Genomic DNA, 19,932 nt, shown 5'->3' with positions numbered 1-19,932 from the left:
TGTATCTAAATATCATATTATGATTAAATATTTCACTATGTTATTCTTTTTCGTGCCCAATGCCACCACTTATGTCCAGGCCCTCATCACCTCACACCTGAATTACCACCAAGGTGTTTCAGCCATTCTTTCATCTCTAATTTCTCCCCACTCTAATCCACCGTTGAATATTAATAGAGTTGTCTTCTGAAAACTTTTTTGTTTTATTTTTAATCATGTTTCTTTGGCTCAAGAAGCAATAAAGATCCCCTCTCTGCAAGGTAGTTCTTAAGCTGAAATCCACGGACTTCTTTTGTTTTATTTTGTTTTGCTTTTTTGTGGAGCACTGAGGGTTAAGTGACTTGCCCAGGGTCACATAGCTAGTAAGTGTCAAGTGTCTGAGGCTGGATTTGAACTCAGGTCCTCCTGATTCCAGGGTCAGTGCTTTATCCACTGTGCCACCTAGCTGCCCCCAATCCATGGATTTCTTAAAAAATGTTTTGATAAAATTTTTTCCCATGTATTTATTTTATGCAGCTTTAAAATTGTTCTGAGAAGGGTTCCACAAGCATCACCAAGCTGCTCAAGGGTTCCAGAACACAAAAAACATTTAAGAATCATGGTTCTGGGGGGCTGTTAGGTGGTGCAGTGGATAAAGCACCAGCCCTGGATTCAGGAGGACCTGAATTCAAATCTGGTCTCAGACATTTGAAACTTACTAGCTGTGTGACCCCGGGCAAGTCACTTAATCCTCATTGCCTGGCAAAATAAATAAATAATATAAAATTAAAAACAAAAACCAAAAAAAGAATCATTGTTCTATTGCCCATTACATGAAATGTTTACTCCCCATATGATCCTTCCAACATTATGTACCACTGACTAACCTGGAATATGAACCCTGCCCCCGCCCCATCCAGATAGACACACTCTGTACATCTTCCCTGGGCACTCACTCCTTATTCCTACTTCTCTGACTTTGCTTGCTCTGTTCCCTTTGCCTAGAGTATCCTCGCTTTCTTTTATTCATTCATTCTTCTTCAGCAAAATTTATAAAGTGCCTACCATGTGTAAGACATTGTGCTGGGCAATGAGGATATGATGGCAAAAATGAATCAGATCCTGCTCTCAAGAAACTTACATCCTAGGGAAGAGTAGATTCCATAGGAAAACTTATGCAATACAAAGTAATTTCATAAAAGCAACTAATAAGTGGAAGGATTAGAAGAAGCTTCTCATAGGAGACAGCACCTGAGGTGAGTCTTGAAGGGATGTTAGAAATCTAAGTGGTGGCAAAGAAAAGCATTCCAGGTCTGAGAGAGCCTTTCTTCCTACCCCATCAGTCAATTAGCATTTAGTGTGTGCTTACTAATGTGCCAGACCCCATGCTAAGAGCTATGGACATAAAGAAAGGCAAAAGATAGCTCTTGCTCTCAAGGAGCTCACAGTCTAACTAACAGGGGAGACAACATGCCAACAACTATGTACAAGCAAGATATACACAGATAGGGGCAGCTAGGTGGCACAGTGGATAGAGCACCTGTCCTGAAGTCATGAGAACCTGAGTTCAAATCCGGCCTCAGACACTTAACACTTACTAGCCGTGTGAACCAGGGAAAGTCACTTAACCCCAATTGCCTCTCCAAAAAAAAAAAAAAAAAAAAAGATAGGCACAGATAAATTGGGGGTAGTCTCAGAGGGAAGGACTGGGAAAGACTTCTTACAGAAGGTGAGATGTGAGCTCACATTTGAAGGAAGTCAACGAAGCTAGGAGGCAGAGATGAAGAAGAAAGACACTCCAGGCATGGTTGCAGCTAATGAAAATGCTGGGAGTTGTGAAATGAACTGTCCTGTCTGAGGAATAACAAGGATGCTAGTGGAGGGGAATAAGGTGTAATAAGATTGGAAAGCTAGAAGGAGACCAGCTTATAAAGAACTTTCAAAAACAAACAATGGATTTTATATTGAATCCTACAGGTATAATAGGGAGCAACTGGACTTGAGAACTGATTGGATGGGAAGTAAAACAGAATGAGGAGTCAAGGATGACACCAATGTTGTAAGCCTGGATGACTGGAAGTATGCTGGTACCCGTAACAGTAATAGGAAAGTTAGGAAGACAGAAGGAGTATGGTGGTGAAGTTTATGAGTTCAGTATTAGACATGTTGAGTTTAAGATGCCTCTGGGACATCCCTGCTTGAGATATCTAATAGGCTAGTTGGAGAGGAAGAAATGAAAGTCAAGAAAGAGGTTAGAGCTGGGCTAAATGAGATCTAGGTTAGCCTAAATTAGGATAGATTAGATCTGAGAGTCATTCACATGGAGATGATATGCAAAAAAAATCATGGGAGCTGACTCAATCACCAAGTGCAATAGAAAAGAGGGACCTGAATAGAGCCTTGAGGGAAGTCCACAGTCCGTGGGTATGACTTGGGTGAAGATCCAGGATAGGAGGTCAGACAGGAATGGTCAGACAGGGAGGAGAAAAACTAGGAGAGAGCAAGCAGTGTAACAAAAAATCTAGAGAGGAGAGGAGAGTATCAAGGAAAAGAGGGTGAACAACAGTGTCAAAGGCTGCAGAGCAGTCAAAAGGAAAAGAATGGGGAAAAGGCCATTAGATTTGGCAGTTAAGGGATCCTTAGCGACTTGGGAGAGAATAATTTTGATTTAATGAAAAGGTTGCAAACCTGAGTGCAGAGTCAAGTAGAGAAACTAGAGGTACCAACATATAGGCAATCTTCTCAAATTCTACTCATCCTGTGAGACCCCACTCAAGTCCTACAACACATTTTCCACAAAGCTTTCTAAGGCCATCCCAGCCCACAATTATATCTACTTTCCCTGAACCCCCGCCTTTTTTTTTTTTTTGGTGAGGCAATTGGGGTTAAGTGACTTGCCCAGGGTCACACAGCTAGTAAGTGTTAAATGTCTGAGATCAAATTTGAACTCAGGTCCTCCTGACTCCAGGGCCACTGTTCTATCCACTGTGCCACTTAGCTGCCCCTCCCTGAACTCTTACTTGGAATTGTGATCAGTCCCAAACAGCCTAGCCCTTAACTTTTTGTTCTCCCTTGTTATCCCATGTGTGTAGGTCAGGAGAAAATGAATTCCTGGAGGGCAGGGTATTTCTCACAGCACTTAAGACATTTGGGATATAGTAAACACTTAATAAGTGTTTGCCAATTCTACTTTGAATGAATGATAAAGTATTTGTTAAGCACTAATTATGTGCCAGGGACTGTGTTAAATGTTGGGAATACAACTAGAAAAAGCAAGATATTCTTTATTCTCAAGGAGCTTACATTCCAATAGAGAAAGAAAAGATACAAATCTGGATGGGGGCAAGGGGCAGTGTCAGTCAGGAAAGTGACAAGGATGGCTAATGGAGTCACAGAACAATTTATAGGAACAGTAGCATTGCTTTGATTATTGTTCCCAGAGCATGAGGGGTGGAATAATACTTGTACCAAGATGTGAAGATAACTGGGAAACAGAAACATGTGTCAGACTAGAAAAATCAAAGGTTCACTCAAAAGGAGCTAATGGATCCAGGGCAGTTCTGGGGAGGGCTAGATTGAAAGTGGAGTCTGGCCCACAGGAGTATGACATGAAGATGACCAGGGAACTTGGAATGAATAATGGAACTATCCACCACTCTAGACAGAAATGCTAAAAGCAGCAATATGAATAAGTCACCATTGGCTGTTCTTTGAAATTCTAATGTAGGGCTTCTTTTTTTTGTGGAGCAATGAGGCTTAAGTGACTTGCCCAGGGTCACACAGCTAGTAAGTGTCAAGTGTCTGAGGCTGGATTTGAACTCAGGTCCTCCTGAATCCAGGGCCACTGCTTCACCTAGCTGCCCCCTAATCTAGGGCTTCTTAAACTTTTTTTCCACTCACGACCCCTTTTTGCTCAAGAAATTTTTATGCAGCCCCAGGTATATAGGTATATAAAATAGGTATACAAATCAAACATTTATTGCCGAATTTTTTGCGACCCCCACATTCAGTTACTTGAGAGAAAAATGACCCCTGCTCAATAATTCTCTGGAACTCGGCAGCGATGTGTCAGAGCCTCATTTATTTTCATTCTTGAAAGAATGGGCACTGCTATCAGTGTGCAGCAGGCAGGTGCAGAGGATAGGAGCTCCAAGGCCCTGTTTTAATCCCTAGTCCCTAAAGCAAAATGGACCCTCCTCTTGGTCATCATTGGCTGCTTACTTAAGGGTTACAATCTAAGCATGAAAGCTAGCTAATTGGAATGCTGCATTCTTAACCCTAATTTCCATAATTATTCTTTGAGTTCTCAGCTAATGGGGAGGTGACACTGGGGACATTCCTTCAATCTTCCCTTATATAAACACAACCCAGAAGAGAACTTTGTTGAGACCAGCTCAGGGCTACTTGAACCACGTGATCTCTCTCTGCCAGAGGGAAGCTGAGACCTGGGTCCTCAAACAGGAGTGTAATTTGAATGGTGCTGATGTGGCAGATCCTACTGAGAGGAGACAATTTCTCCTTTCCTCACATTACTCGACCCTATATGGGGCCTCAACCCACAGTTTAAGAAGCTTTGTTCTAATCCATCTTGTTTTCAGATCCCCAGATTTTTGTCAGTTGTAGCCATCACCTACCTCTCCTCTTAAAAAGCAATCCCAGCTTTGGAATCAGAGTAAGAAGGATGACATTTGAATCATAGCTTCACTCCTTGCTACCTATGTAGCAAGTCAAATAACTTCTTTGTGCCTCAATGTTCTTATCTGTAAAATGAGAGAACCAAACTAAAGGTTCTCTAAGGTTCCTTCGAGTTCAAAAGCTGTGATTCATCAGGTGTACCATTTCATTTTTGCACAGAACGCTGTCTTGGGTTTCATGTTTAGATGTAGATTTTACCATAAACTAATCTAACCTAAGCCTGATTAAATATGCTTATGTCCCCCAGGTTTTGTTCTCTGATTATTACCACCTAACTCTTATTCTTTCTTTACTGGAATACACACACACACACACACACACACACACACACACACACACATCATTTTAAATGTGGCCATGACAGCCCTGAATGTTGGGTGGGGGCAGGAGGATGGGGACTGCAATGGAGTCAGAGGTTAGATATTCTACAACTTTTACATTTCCTTTCTCCCTTAGCTCCAGAGTCATTCTGGGTAGTTACCAAGGCTGAAAACATTACAGCAGTTAGAGGAGAAAAGCTAACAACATTTTCAACTTCATAGACAAAGCAGATCCTTTTAAGATAAATACCAAAAAAACACCGGCCTTAGAGTCAGGACTACCTGAGTTCAAATCTGACCTCAGACACTTAACACTTACTAGCTGTGTGACCCTGGGCAAGTCACTTAACCCCAATTGCCTCACCAAAAAAAAAAAATTTAATTAAAAGAAAAAAAAGATAAATACCAAAAAGATCATAGGCATGTCCTAAGATTTGGAGAATGGGGGTAATAAAAAGGGACTAAGTGTTTGGGCCATCAAAATGCCCTGTGAAAACACACAGCAAGAAGAGTTGTGATCAAAATGTGACATAATGACAGGAGAGTGCCTTTTTCTTTCCTTCAGCCCTAGCACTGAAGTTGGCAAAGAATCATTTCCTAATTGAAGGCCAAGAAACTGAACAGCAGCCACTTAGCTGCTTTCCTTTGAAAGTCCAGAAGATTAAAAATAAATGAAGCGAAATTAAGATGATATTATGCCAATTTTGCTCCAGGCAAAATGCCTTATGGAGGTTTTGCACTATAACATGTTCTATACTCCCTGGACGCAGTTTCATGCATATTTCCTTCCTACACAGCATAGAAAAAAAAAGTACTATGTACCTAGCTTCCTAGTAGCTAAACCAGGGCCTCCCAAGGGACCCTAAAATGCATTCTACAGCCTCCAGACAGGGCTCTAGTTCACTATCCCAGACAAACTGAAGTCACACAATTTTGAAAGATTTATAATAGTCAAAAATTATTATTGTCCTTCTCAGCCTTTCTTTTTACCCTATCCCTGTTGCCCTCCCATTTATACCAGCTCAGTACAGAGCCTAATAAACCTCTTTCCTAGATAATTGTGGTAGCCCCCTAACTGATTTCTTTTCCTTCAGTCTCTCCCCTCTTTAATCCATTAATTACAAAGGAGATATGAAGGAAGATGATATCTGCATCCTGAGAAAGAACTGATAAATAGAACTATGTATAGAATGATTTTATAGACACACACACACACACACACACACACACACACACATGAATATTTCTGTCTAATGGTAACCATATCTAGGATGGAGGAAGAAGGGAAGAATAAAAGGAAAAAACATTACATGACAACGTTATTATATATTTAAAATAGCAAGTTGTGCATAATAGCTTTACAGTTTCATGTGCAATCATCTTTTTTGTTATGGTGTTTTGGAAAGGCTTGTTTTATTCTATAAATTTAAAAAATATTTTTTAAAGAAGTGGGAGAGAAAAAGAGGAAATGAATGTGAGCGATACTGCAGGAGCAGAATTCCCCTCTGAGGAATTGTCAACAGGTTAAATGAAGTGAGGGAAAGGGATATCCTATGGCTAATAATTAATAGATTCAACCTAGTGGTCTTGAAAATCAATTTTGGGGGGCAGAGGCAAGATGGCAGAGGAAAGGCTGTGACTCCTCAGCTCCCTACAAACCCATCCACACACCCGAAAAATAATGCCATAAGACAACTCCTGGAGCAGCCTAACCCACATAAGAAAAGAGTGAGACTATTTTTCAGCCAAAGACAGCTTAATTAGGTAACTGGGATCACCTGCTGTTCAAGCTAAGAGAGGAGATCAGCCGGCAGTGAGGACCCAGCCTGGGACAGACATCACCTCCAGGGCCTCAGAGTCTTCAGCACCAGCAGCTTTTTCTGAACCTGGGCTAGTGGACCAGTGAGGGGGTTGGTCAGGGTGAAGTGGCTGCAGCCTCTGTTGGAGTTGGAGCAAAACACCCAGGTTCTGAACCAGTGGGCTGACTTGAGTGGTGGCAGCCCAGTGGGGGAGCGGCACAGGCATGCCAAGCTTCTGACCACAGAGAATCACATTTCAACCAGATATCTGCTTTCAGGTCAAGATGAGTAGGTAAAGAAAGCACTGGACCATAGAAAACTTTGGGGGGGGGTAGAAGGGGGGACAAAGTAGACCAGAATACACCCTCAGAAGAAAATAATAGCAAAGTCAAAGCTCCAACACCCAAAGCTTCCAAGAAAAATAGGAATTGGTCTCATACCTTGGAAGTGCTCAAAAGGTACTTTAAAGAGAAAGTAGGAGAGAGGGAAGATTTCCCTACATGGGAAGATAATACTTCTAACTCATAAGAACTTTCTCAGTATTAGGGCATCTGAAAGGAATATACTTAGACAGAGGGCACAGGTGTGAATTGAATATGAAGGGATGATATCCGTAAAGCATTTATTTTTTGTTTATCCTTGTTTTTTGTGGGGCAGGCTTATGTCTGAGGCCAGATCTGAGCTTGGGGCTTCCTGGGTCCAGGGCTGGTGCTTTGTCCACTGTGTCACCTAGCTGACCCATGATGACATCCTTAAAATAAAATTAAGGGGATAAGAGGAATGCACTGGAAGAAAGGAAAAGGGAAAAGTAGCTCACATAAAAGAAACAAGAAAAAGCTTATGGAGTGGAGAGGAAGATGGGGAAGGAACAGGGGAGTGACTGAACCTTACTCTCATCAGAATTGGCTCAAAGAAGGAATAACATACACACTCAAGTGGGTATAGTAATACATTTTGCCCTGAGGGGGAGTGGAAGGGGGCAAAGGAAGCACAGATTTGGGGAGGGGGCAGTAAAAAGCAAAACACTTTCAAAGAAGGATAGGGTGAACGAAGATAGAAAATAGAGTAAATATCAAAGGGAGGGAGTAAGATGGAGGGTAATACAGTTAGCAATAGTAACTATGAAAGAAATGATGAGCAGGATGATATCAGAAGGACATATGAAAAATGCAAACCATCAACAGAGGAAGAACTGATGATATCTGAATACAGACTGAAGTATAATTTTATTTGTTAGCTCTTCTTTCTAAAGTTATTTTGTCTATTTTCTTTTACAACCTGACTAATGTGAAGATGTTTTGCATAACTGCACATGTATGACTTATACTGAATTGCTTGATTTCATAGGGAGGGATGAGGAGGGAGGAAGGAAGAAAATTTAGAACACAAAATTTTAAAAAATCAATACGAAAAAAATTTGGTTTTTTTACATGTAATGAGGAAAATTCTAAATAAAATGAAAAGTTAAAAGTTAAAAATATTTTTAAAAAGAAAAGTAATTTCAAGTTTAAAATAACAAGTGGTGAATATGCCAAAATGTTATCACTAAAAGTATGGTGACTGGTGTAGCTCAGAGGAAAGGGTCTTTCAAGTACTTGGAGTGGCGTTGATCTTATTCTCTAACATAGACCCAGGCATATTGTTCAACTTAATAACTTTAAGCCTTACCCTTAGCTTCATCCTAGCTTTAAAATGAAAACTCAAGTCATTGTGTGTGTGTATGTGTGTAGGGGGTGTCAGTTATATCTGACTCTTTGTGGCCCCATTTGGGGTTTTCCTGGCAAAGACACTGGAGTTGTTTGTAATTTTCCTCTCCAGCTCATTTTACAGATGAAGAAACTAAGACAGAGTTAAGGGACTTACCCAGGGTTACACAGCTTTTAAGTGTCTGAAGCCAGATTTGAACTCAGATTTGAATCTACTTAGATGAGTCTTCCTGACTCCAAGACTGGCACTGTATTATCTAGCTCTACCATAACCCTAACTCTTAAATTTGAAAAAAAAATTCATTGATTTACATGAACTGATGCAAAGTGAAGTGAACAAAACCAGGAGAACATTGTAAACAGTAACAGCAATAGTATACAATGAAGAATTGTGAATGACTTAGTTATTCTTAGGAATACAATGATAAAAGACAATTCCAAAGTACTAATCGATAAAGAATACTACCTGCCTCTAGAAAATGAACTGATATTGTTTGAATACAGACTGAAGCATGCTATTCCTTATTTTCTTTCCTTCTTTTTAAAAATTCATCTTCTTGTACTTAATAACTAATATGGAAATGTTTTACATGACTACAGATCTTTAACCTATATCTTGATGGGGGGGGGGGAAGGGAAAGGGAGGCAGCAATAGAATTTGGAACTCAAAACTTTTAAAAAATATGTTAGGTAGGGCAGCTAGGTGGAGCAGTGGATAAAGCACTGGCCCTGGATTCAGGAGGACCTGAGTTCAAATGCAGCCTCAGACACTACTTGACACTTATTAGCTGTGTGACCCTGGGCAATTCACTTAACTGTCATTGCCCTGCCCCTCACCCCCCAAAAAAGTTAAAATTGTTTTAACATGTAATTGAGGAAAAATTAAATATATTTTTAAAAAGGTTTTTTGAATGATTGCCAGAACAAAAGAAACTCACCAGATTCAGTTCACTTAGCAACACTACTTCTCTGGAGGTTCCAAGTTCATCTAAATCTCTCATGTTGCCACTGATTGGCCAATGGGTTATCCTTAATGGAGATGAAAGGAAATTGGGTCATTCATTGACCCTCTGCATAAAAGCCTCATACATTCAGAGGGAAAGGGGCTTGGAAAGGAAATGATTTGATCTAATGCCTCTATACCCTGTCCAAAGAACGTGGATAATAGCTAGCATTTATATATTACTTTACGGTTTGCAAAGTGCTTTTTGCACTTTCTCACAACAACTCTGAGAGGTGGGTCCTATTATTATCTATCTTTTACAAATGAGGAAACCAAGACTGAGAGAGATTAAGTGACTTACTCAGGGTCACATACCCAGTAGTTGTCTGAAGCAACATTCAAATACCAGTCTTCTTGACTCCAGGACTAGCATTCTATCCACTGCACCAGCTTTTTCTGTGCAGTCCTATACATGAAGAAGGGGATCCTACTGATGGTGTGGGCTAAACCTTCAAAAGCACATCTACTCAATCCACACATCCACATCCACTATCATACACAAATATCGTTTGTTATCGACCTAGTAAAGGGTTTTAACTGACTCTGGTCAACCTTAAAGACTGACATTGGGGGCAATTAGATGGCGTAGTGGATAAAGCACTGGCCTTGGATTAATGAGGACCTGAGTTCAAATCTGACCTCAGACACTTAACACTACCTGTGTGACCCTGGGCAAGTCACTTAGCCCTCATTGCCCACCCCCTTCAAAAAAAGACTGACTTTAAATTCAGCCTACCAATCACTAAAAATTCCTCTGATTTACAGCATTTTACCTCTTTAAAGTCCCCAATTGCTATCTTTCTTAAAAATATCAATAATAGGGGGCAGCTAGGTGGCCCAATGGATAAAGCACCGGCCCTGGATTCAGGAGTTCCTGAGTTCAAATCCGGCCTCAGACACTTGACACTTACTAGCTGTGTGACCTTGGGCAAGTCACTTAAGCCCCATTGCCCTAACAAAAAAAAATATATCAATAATATGGGGGCAGCTAGGTGGCACAGTAGATAAGACACCAGCCCTGGATTCAGGAGGACCTCAGTTCAAATCTGCCCTCAGACTAGCTGTGTGACCCCGGGCAAGTCACTTCACCCTCATTGCCCCACTCCCCCAAAATATCAATAATAATGATAAAGATAAGGCCACTTTATATTTACAAATTGACTCAGTTGCTGACTTTCATATCTCTTTTTTTTTGCAGGCAACGGGGGTTAAGTGACTTGCCACTGCGCCATCTAGCTGCCCCTGACTTTCATATCTCTTACCTTCTTGAGACTCTATTTAGAAAGGTAGAGATTATTACCTCCATTTTGTGGTTGAGGAAAATGGCTCCCTAAAGGTAAGATAATTTGCCAGAGATTATATAGCTAGTATGGAGGGGGGAATGAGAGGTTCCTAATCAAGTGCTCCTTGCATTATAGCCCTCAGTGGTGTAGCATTGATGGTAGTAGAGACTGAAAAAAGGCTAGGGAATGAAAAGTTTGAGTAAAAAATTTTAGCCCCTTTTATGTCATGGTCAAGCCTACAGACTCCTCAGAATAATATTTTTAAAAGAAAGTACATGGGATTACAAAGTGAACTGATTCTACTGAAATAGAGTTATAAAAATATTTTTTAAACAGTTCTAGATCCCAACTTACTGTAGCAGGAACACACACAGGCCTGCTACTTTTAAGTACATTCAGGTGAATAAGACTGAAGCTTCTAGGACCTTAAGGGAGAGAAAAAATGAAATATTCTGGAATTCACACACACACAGTATTTCAAGAGTGGTAACTGAAAATGATTATGATTTTGAAACTGGAAAGTTAAGTGGCTGTTTGCTGTTTAAATCACCACATAGATACCTCTGGTTTCTACCCTAGCTCTGAAGGGGAATTATGAAATGGGCATTATCAATAATGCATCCCAGCTATTTGGCTCTGAATCATGACCTGGAGAGATCTTTGTCCAGTCTTAATAACAAGAAAATAGAGCTGTCAGATAGCCATAGATTCTAAGATTATCTTGGCAAAGTCTCTGGGTTTTTCATCCCTCAGCCACCAAGTCCTAAGCTTCAAATCAAAGGGATGGTTTGCAGAGATATGACTTTCAAATTGAAAAGCCCTTCCCCTTATAGATAAGAAATGGAGCGGTAGAGAAGAAAAGACACCTGGCTTGACTCTCACTGAGAAGCATGGAAAATTAAAGGGGGGGAAATGCTAAATATCTTCCCTTTGCCCTTTCAAAGAAATATGGTAGCAAAAGAATAATTTTAATATAAAAAATTACTACAAGAAAAGGAGGAAGAGAAGGAGGCAGGTTTACTCTTTGAGTTTATCTTCTCAATCTCAAAGCTCAAGGCATTATTGTCCAATAAATATGGAGAGAAATTAAAGCAATAATGGCCAATAATTAGAGATACAATCTATGGGTTAATTTATCAGCTCTCCTGAATAGGTTTTGGAGGATCAAACACTGATAGAGGCCAGGTCCCAGCTTCATAGATCCCAGATTGTTCAAACTGGAAGATTGTTTCTTTCAAACTGCTGAGTTGATAGGTGAGGGAATTGAGGCCTATTGAGCTTTAATCATTTTGCCATGGTCAAACTGAATTGAATGTCAGAATCAGGACTTGAATTCATGTCCCAGGACTCCTAAAGTCCATTGTTCTTTTCATTGCACAATGCAACCTATTTGTCTGCACCTGCTGTATCAACTCAGGAAAGTAGGGGAGTGAGTACCAGGTTGATTGAAGAACATGTATTTACCATTCTCTCTGTGCTGAAGTATAGTTGCTGAAAATTCTGTCATCCATATATATATATAGTGCAAGAAGGGGGGGGTGAGAATTACTTCATTTAAGACTATCTGGAAATTGCAAGGATACCCATTAATTGGGGAATGCCTGAAAAAGTTGTGGTATATGGTTGTGATGGAATACTACTGTGCTATGAGAAATGATTAGTTCAATGATTTTAGAGAAAACATGGGAGGGGCAGCTAGGTGGTGCAGTGGATAAAGCACCAGCCCTGGATTCAGGAGGATCTAAGTTCAAATCTGGCCTCAGACACTTACTAGCTGTGGGACCCTGAGCAAGTCACTTAACCCTCATTGCCCTGCAAAAAAAAAAAAAAAGAGAGAGAGAGAAAACATGTAAAGACTTGCAAGAAATAATAAAGAGTGAAATGAGCACTCCCCTACTTTTTTGAGTTGTTAACAGCAGGTGAAGACAAATAGGTTGCATTGTGCAATTAATTTATTTCCCCCCTCCCCATGCCCTAGAACCAAGAGAACACTGTAACAGTAACAGTAGTATTAAGAAAAACTTTGAGCAAACAAATCTTTTGACTATTATAAATGCTAAAATTAAATATAAATGACATGAGGGAAGATGCTATTTGCATTCAGAGAAAAAACTAATACATGCAAGTATATATAGAATAATTTTAAATACATACACATATATATACATATTTGTATCTAATGGTAGCCATCTCTGCGGGGGAATAAATTTTTGTGATAATTTTATTATGTATTTAAATGGAATAGCAAGTTGTAAATAACAGATTTGCAGATTCATGTGCAATCACCTTTTTATTATACTATATTATGGAAATCCTCCTTTATCCTAAAAATTAAAAATAAAATAAATTTTTAAAAGAATATGTGTGTGGGGCAGCTAGGTGGCACAGTGGATAAAGCACCAGCCCTGGATTCAGGAGTACCTGAGTTCAAATCCAGCCTCAGACACTTGACACTTACTAGCTGTTTGACTCTGGGCAAGTCACTTAAGCCCCATTGCACCGCAAAAAAAAAAAAAAAAGACTATGTGTGGGGGCATCTAGGTGGCACAGTGAATAGAGCACCAGCCTTGGATTCAGGAGGACCTGAGTTCAAATCTGACCTCAGACACTTGACACTTACTAGCTGTGTGACCCTGGGCAAGTCACTTAACCCTCATTGCCCTGGGGGAAAAAAGACTATGTATATATGGAATCAATTTTTAAATGAGTATAATGGGAACAGTGGTTGGATGAGGATGAGGCAGGCTAAGGTGATAGCGATGATTGAATCCAAAGCAATAAACTAGTAAACACCTACTGTGCTCATGAAACTGGGAGTAGAAGAAAAAAAATACATGCCCTGTGCTCAAGGAAATGACATTCTTCTTGAGGCCAGGGAGAGACAGACGGAGTGGTTAGAGGCTGGGATTGATTCAACATGTAAACAGTTAAATATATTCAAGAAAATCTGAGGAGAGAGGGAATTTTAATAAGAGAAGATATCTGGAGGTAGAAGTTGGTCCTTAGCTGAATCCTGAAGGAGGTTCTATGAGGCAAAGGTGAAGATGGAATGCGTTCAGACATAGATATGGGAGAAGGAATATCAAGTTTTGGGAATAGCAACTAGGACAGTTTGCCTGGAACAGAGACTGAAAGATGGGGAATGATATGCAATAAGTCTGAGAAAATAGCTTGAGACAAGCTTGTAAGTGGTGTTAAATGTCAACTAAAAAAGCTCATATGGGGCAGCTAGATGGCGCAGTGGATAGAGCACCGGCCCTGGATTCAGGAGGACCTGAGTTCAAATCTGGCCTCAGACACTTAACACTTACTAGCTGTTTGACCCTGGGCAAGTCTCTTAACCCCAACTGCCCCGCAAAAAAAAAAAAAAAAAAAAAAGCTCATATTTGGGGTCAGAGGTAAGAGAAGGCCATTGAAATTCTGAGGTCAGGGAAGTTATTCCACACTCAGATCTATGCTATAGGAAGATTGCTTCCACAGGTATATGGAATACAGAGTAAAGAAAGAAGATATCCTGGAGTCCAATTAAGAGGTTGTTGGAATAGTCCAAGTAAAAGCTGATGAGAGTCTGACGTAGGATGATAGCTGTGCAAATAGACAGAAGGGGATGAAGGCAAGGTATGTTGTGGAGTCAACATGACTTATGAAATAAGAGGATGTGTGGAGTGAGGGAGAGGGAAGAATTGAGAATGAACTTGAGGTTTTAATTTGAGTGCCAGGAAAGATAACGGTGCCCTCATGAAAGTCCATAAGAGGGATGAGTTTAAGGGGAAAGATGATGTATTCTTTGGACACTGAATTTTGAGGTGGTAATGTCCAGTCTTTTTTTTCTGTGTTTCGATTTTTCATATGCCTAAGCTTCTTTATAACAGGGCTCAGTGATTTGGGTTTGCAATACCTTGTGCTCTGCAGGACTCTGCCTGTGACATGTTACCCCATGCCTTTGCAGAAAGGCATCAAAAAAGGAGACTAACCTTCTGAGAAAATTAATATACTCATCAATACATGAGTACCCAGGGGAACATTCCAAGAAAATGTCACACCTGGTCTCACAATAGTTAGTGATCTGAGCAGTATGTATTCTAAATATTTAACTTGGAGCTCTATTATTTACACCCAGTTCTGGACTCATCATTGCTATTCAGTGGGTGATGAGGTAGACTGCCTCTTCTGAGACCACTAGGGATAAAAGCATGACCTCTAAAGGGCATGTTAGGATGCACACGACAAGTAGTGGAAAGAGAGTAGCCTGAAAATTGTCAGGACACCAGTTCTGGTCCTTTGCCTATAAACAATTGAGTGACCTTGGCTAAGTTTCTTGACTTTCTCTGAAGCTCAGTTTCTTTCCTCGCCTGTAAACTGATCCTTGAAGTTCATTCCAGCTCTAAAATTCTGTTATTTAATCATCACACTGTTCCACAGCAGGAGGGCTATAGTCAGAAATCTCCCAATGTTTACCATTCACGTATGAATGATAACTTCAGAGTTCATGGATGAAAGAAAATGGGGTCATTCAGTGTAATGAAAAGGAGGTTGTTAAAGGCTAAAATTCTAGCTAGTCTGTCTAAAATATCCAATGAGTGGTTGCCAATAAATTATAAGCTTTAGCAAGAGTTAGGCTTTTAAGCATTTATTAAGGAGAATAAGAATTTGGTAAAGAGAGAGAGAGAAAGGCCTACATTCATCTATCTATTAAAGGGAGAGCGCATTTCTAGCTCCGCTCTCCACCAGCGTCGACAGGAAAGAGAGCGGGACAGAGTGCCAGGCTCCCCCTTCCTCCTCCCACCAGCAAACATCACTTCCTGACGCCAAAGAAAAGACACATGGTCTTGCCCTCAGAGACGTTCACCTCATTTCTACAGTAAGTCTCCAGCAGGTGGCGTCATTCCAATCATTACAAGGTTTAGAGTCAGAAAACTTGGTTTCATATTATAGCTCTGATATATACTACCGGTTTAACTTTAGGAAGGTAACTTCATCTATCTCTTTATCTGTAGGAACAGAGAGACCTCCAACATCCCTTCCAACTCTAAATCCCATGATCCCTTCATTGATGATAGTATTATGGCTATTGGATCTGAAAAGATCAAATTAGATCATCTGGCCTGGTCTCTTGCCTTGCCTTTAAAGAGATATTATTCTCTCCATTTTACAGATTATAGTATGAAGAACACCTCAGTACTCTGCACTTTTGGCACAAGTTGTTCAGAGCCAAATTTATTATCTAATTCCAAGAGGAGAAAAGAGAACAGGAGAAGACAGGACAGGAAAGGAAAGAAGAAAGAAATAAGGAGATCAGCTTCATTTTTTTTAATCTCTGACCCAAACCATTTTCTACTCATAATTTATAGGGCTCAATGACAAATTTAAAACTTACATAGTCAGGATTAAACAAGACTACAAAGTTTAGGTAACTGATTATGATTCATCAAGCATTCATACAACACTAACAATTTTCATTATACCCTGGAAAACAATTTCTTTAATATGATTCAATACCTTTTTAATCACTCCTTAGAAGGATTCCCTTTTCTTCCTAGTCACAGGTCAATTCAAGAGATGCTTGTCTTAATTAAATTAATTGACACTCTCATTTTTAGTCTGATCATTATCCTAAACAATTTCAAGGAGTATTCCTTTCCTGAGCTGGTTAGGCCTCTCTCTTTAGAAACTGCTTAGGACTTTAATAAGAATGAAGTAAAAAGATTTCACTGCAGGATAATTTTACTCAGAAGTAATAGTCCAAGCAAGACTGACAGGACAAATGGTGGTACATGAATGTCAATTCAATAAACATTTAGTGAGCATCCACTATGTGCCAGACACTTAGTTAAGTTCTGAGTATACAAATAAGAAAAAGAAAAACAATCTCTACCCTCAAGGAGTTTATAATCTAATGGGGGAGGTATAAGGGGAAACGGAATTGTGCAGAGTTGAAGGCAAGGAGAACTGCTAGTGGAAAATGAAGAGTCAGAAATTCTGAGCCCTCTAGAAAGGGAGGCTTTGGAAAGTTATTTTTTGCTCTGCCCTCTAACCCTCCAAACAGAGGGGAAAATGTAACTGAATACTATTGACCGTAAGAAAATGAATATAACCAATACCAAGTCATGGAAAAACTTATGGAACCAATACAAAGTTAAGTAGGGCCATGAAAATAATATCTATATAATGACAATGATGTAAATGAAAAACATTACTACAAAACTATAAAAAATTAATGTTTCAAAATTACTGAAAATAAACATTCTAAAATTACAAAGTCTAAACTTGGCCCCAAAGCAGAGAAATAAGACATTTTACTCTACTCCTTGGCAAAGGGAAGGGGAAGGCCCAGGGATATGAAAAATACCATAAAGAGTCAGATTCTCTTTAATGTATTGATTTTTTGTTCTCTCTGTGTGTGTGTGTCTCTCTCTCTGTGTCTCTCTCTCTCTCTCTCTCTCTCTCACACACACACACACACACACACCAGTGTGTGCATAATTCCACACATTGTATGGAACAGAAGGGATTCTAGTGTGAATTATTGATATGGTACTATTGATACTTTATAAATATATGTATTGTCCTTTATAAAGATGATTTAAAAAATTAACTAACAAAAATGGTTGTTTAATGTTTTTCAAAGTTAAAATAAATCCTGTGGACACATTTAAGTCTTGAAAAAAGTCAATAAAGATGAAAAAGACACAGAAAAGACAAGAAGTTAACTAACACATTGTAAGTGGTCCAGAAGGAAAGTATTTGGAATAGAATGACCTGGTTTTAAATCCTAGATCTACTTCTAATTATCAGTATGATGTTGTTCTTTGCTCTCCAAGAGGAACACGGCTATCATTAGGGTTATGATGTTGGAAATTCACTTCAAGTCCCTAGGCTTCAGTTTCTTACTCTGTCAGATGAGATTAGACTAGATCATCTCTGATGTTCCTTCCATCTCTAAGAAACCATGAACTACTGAAATTGCTGCCCTGTCAAAGTCAGAATTAGCTCTAAGGTGAGTTGGGTTCTTGCCAGTAAACAATCACAAGTAGATATTTGTCACCTCTCCCCACTCTCTAGTTGCTAGGCCCCTAAAGGTGGCTAAAGAGAAAGTGATCACACTTCCTTCAGATTCTCTACTACTGCCTCCCCTCTTCCATGGTGCAAGCTAGACTAGTTGTCAACATAACTACCTCTTGGTGCAAAAATATTATGTCAGTTGGGCAAGTTGGGGCATGCATCTTTGCCTGGCAAACAAACATGAATATAACCCTTTAACACAGAGCCAATGTTATGACAAACAGAAGCTTTTTTACATATTTTCTTGCCCTATATGACTCTCACTCCTCCCACTCATACACCATAGCATCTTTTACACTAAGACTGCTAAGTATAGCATTACTTTGAACATTCAAATCATTCAGGGCTGGGCACCCACCCAATTCAGTAAGGAAATACAAAGTGTCTAGAGATATGCTTCCATCTCCATTCAGGTTTAAAACTGAGCTCTAGTAGCTCTCTGCAAGCACCGATGCTGACAGCAGAATGGCATAGATCATGTAACTTTCCCAGTGATTCTTCACTTCTCTGGAGCTTTAGAAAGAAGTCTAGGAATTGCAGGTTATTGCCCCAAGCTTGCAGTAGTTGCTGCAAGCTAGCAAACTCTCTAAGAGTCATGCCCCATTGTTAGGGCAACAACTTCCATTTTTACAAGGGATAACTACAAAAAGTCAACACAGACCTCTTTGAACATTCATATTTCCATATGTCATCCCTTACAAATACCACATTTACATCTACCATTCCTTAAATGCCCTGGATCGATAGGACCAAGCAACCCTTGCAGGGCTTGGAAAACAGAAGCAAGGCAAGAAGTCTCTGGGTAGTAGGAAGTACTCTTTAAAGTAGTTTTTAAGTAGGAAGTCTCTTTGGAAATATCTGGGTTCTCCAAAAAACTTGTGTGAAAAAAATAAACTTTTTTTTTCTGTATTTGCTGTCTAGATCCCCATTCTGTATTCATGATAAAAGCTAGATGTCAGCTACCTTCAAGTTTCATCAGATCTGGTCCCTGACTCTCTATACTTCCAGTTTATCCATATCAGTTAGCTCTGCAGCTTTACAAAGGTGTATCTCCTCTCCTTGTACTATATTATTTGAGAGAAGTTAGTGTCTGGTAGCATCCTGCAGTTCTTGAACCATCACGTAGAAGGGATTGAACTTGTGCTGTTTGGGCCCAGGGGGCAGAGCTGGGAACAAGTGCAAAGAAGTTTCAGAAGGGCAGATGTCTGCTCACAATGAGCTAACAGTTGGGGCTGTCCCAAAGGGGAACAGATTGCCTCAGAGAAAGTAATGACTCAAAAGGCTGAATATGTGCCAGGGTTGTTTTCTAGAAGGATGTTTCTGTTTAGACAGAGGATAGACATGACCTCTGAGGTCCTGTCCATCTCCGAGATTCTGGGGGAACATATATCAGCTGTTTGAAGGCCCAATCAGTCATATACCTTCTTTTGTTTCTTTGTTTAGGCAATATGCCACAATACCCAGATTCTGATTCATCAGCTCTGCCACTTAAAGAGTTGTTGAGCCATAGTCTAGTCATTAAAAATTTGTACTAGTTTCCTCAGGTAACAAACAAATATAACACCACTTACCCTGTCTATATACAAGGTTGCTGTGAGAATGAAAGGCCAATAAGCAACTTTCATTTGACTGAGAGCTATTAAGATAGCTACTATGTGTCTAATTCTTAGTGGGGGGGGGTGAGGGAGTAAATAAGTCTATATCCAATCTTCATTATCATAACATACTGGGAGGAGGATAGAGATGGTCTGTATTTGCAATTTCATCTATTTATGGAAGCCCCAGTTCGAATACCCCTTTACTGATAGTTATCAGTAATTGTCTATATAATTTATAATCTTAAAGAGTTGCTTGGAACAGAGATTAGGCAAGGGATTCAGAGACATACAATTAGGATATGCCTGAAACGAGATTAGCTACAACCATTCATTTTCTGACCCCAACAGACACACTTTCAAGAGAAAAACAAAACACATACTTTGAAGGTGAGGTTGGAAAAGAAATGTCCTTTGTCAAACCATGATTCACTCTTTGGTTTGGTGAACAGGTTTGCCTTAATATTGGCCAGTTTGTCTTCGGGGGAAA

At 39.8% G+C, this 19,932-nt stretch overlaps 1 protein-coding gene across 1 annotated transcript in view; it reads right to left on the bottom strand.

Annotated features, from left to right (window-relative positions):
• MYO5B (myosin VB) overlaps positions 1-19,932 on the bottom strand; it is a 577,307-nt gene that overhangs the window by 382,735 nt on the left and 174,640 nt on the right.

This window comes from Dromiciops gliroides, chromosome 1 (genome assembly GCF_019393635.1).
Source record: "Dromiciops gliroides isolate mDroGli1 chromosome 1, mDroGli1.pri, whole genome shotgun sequence".
NCBI lineage: Eukaryota > Metazoa > Chordata > Mammalia > Microbiotheria > Microbiotheriidae > Dromiciops > Dromiciops gliroides.
The sequence above is the reverse complement of the archived record's forward strand: the minus strand, read 5'-3'. Positions and strand labels throughout refer to the sequence as shown.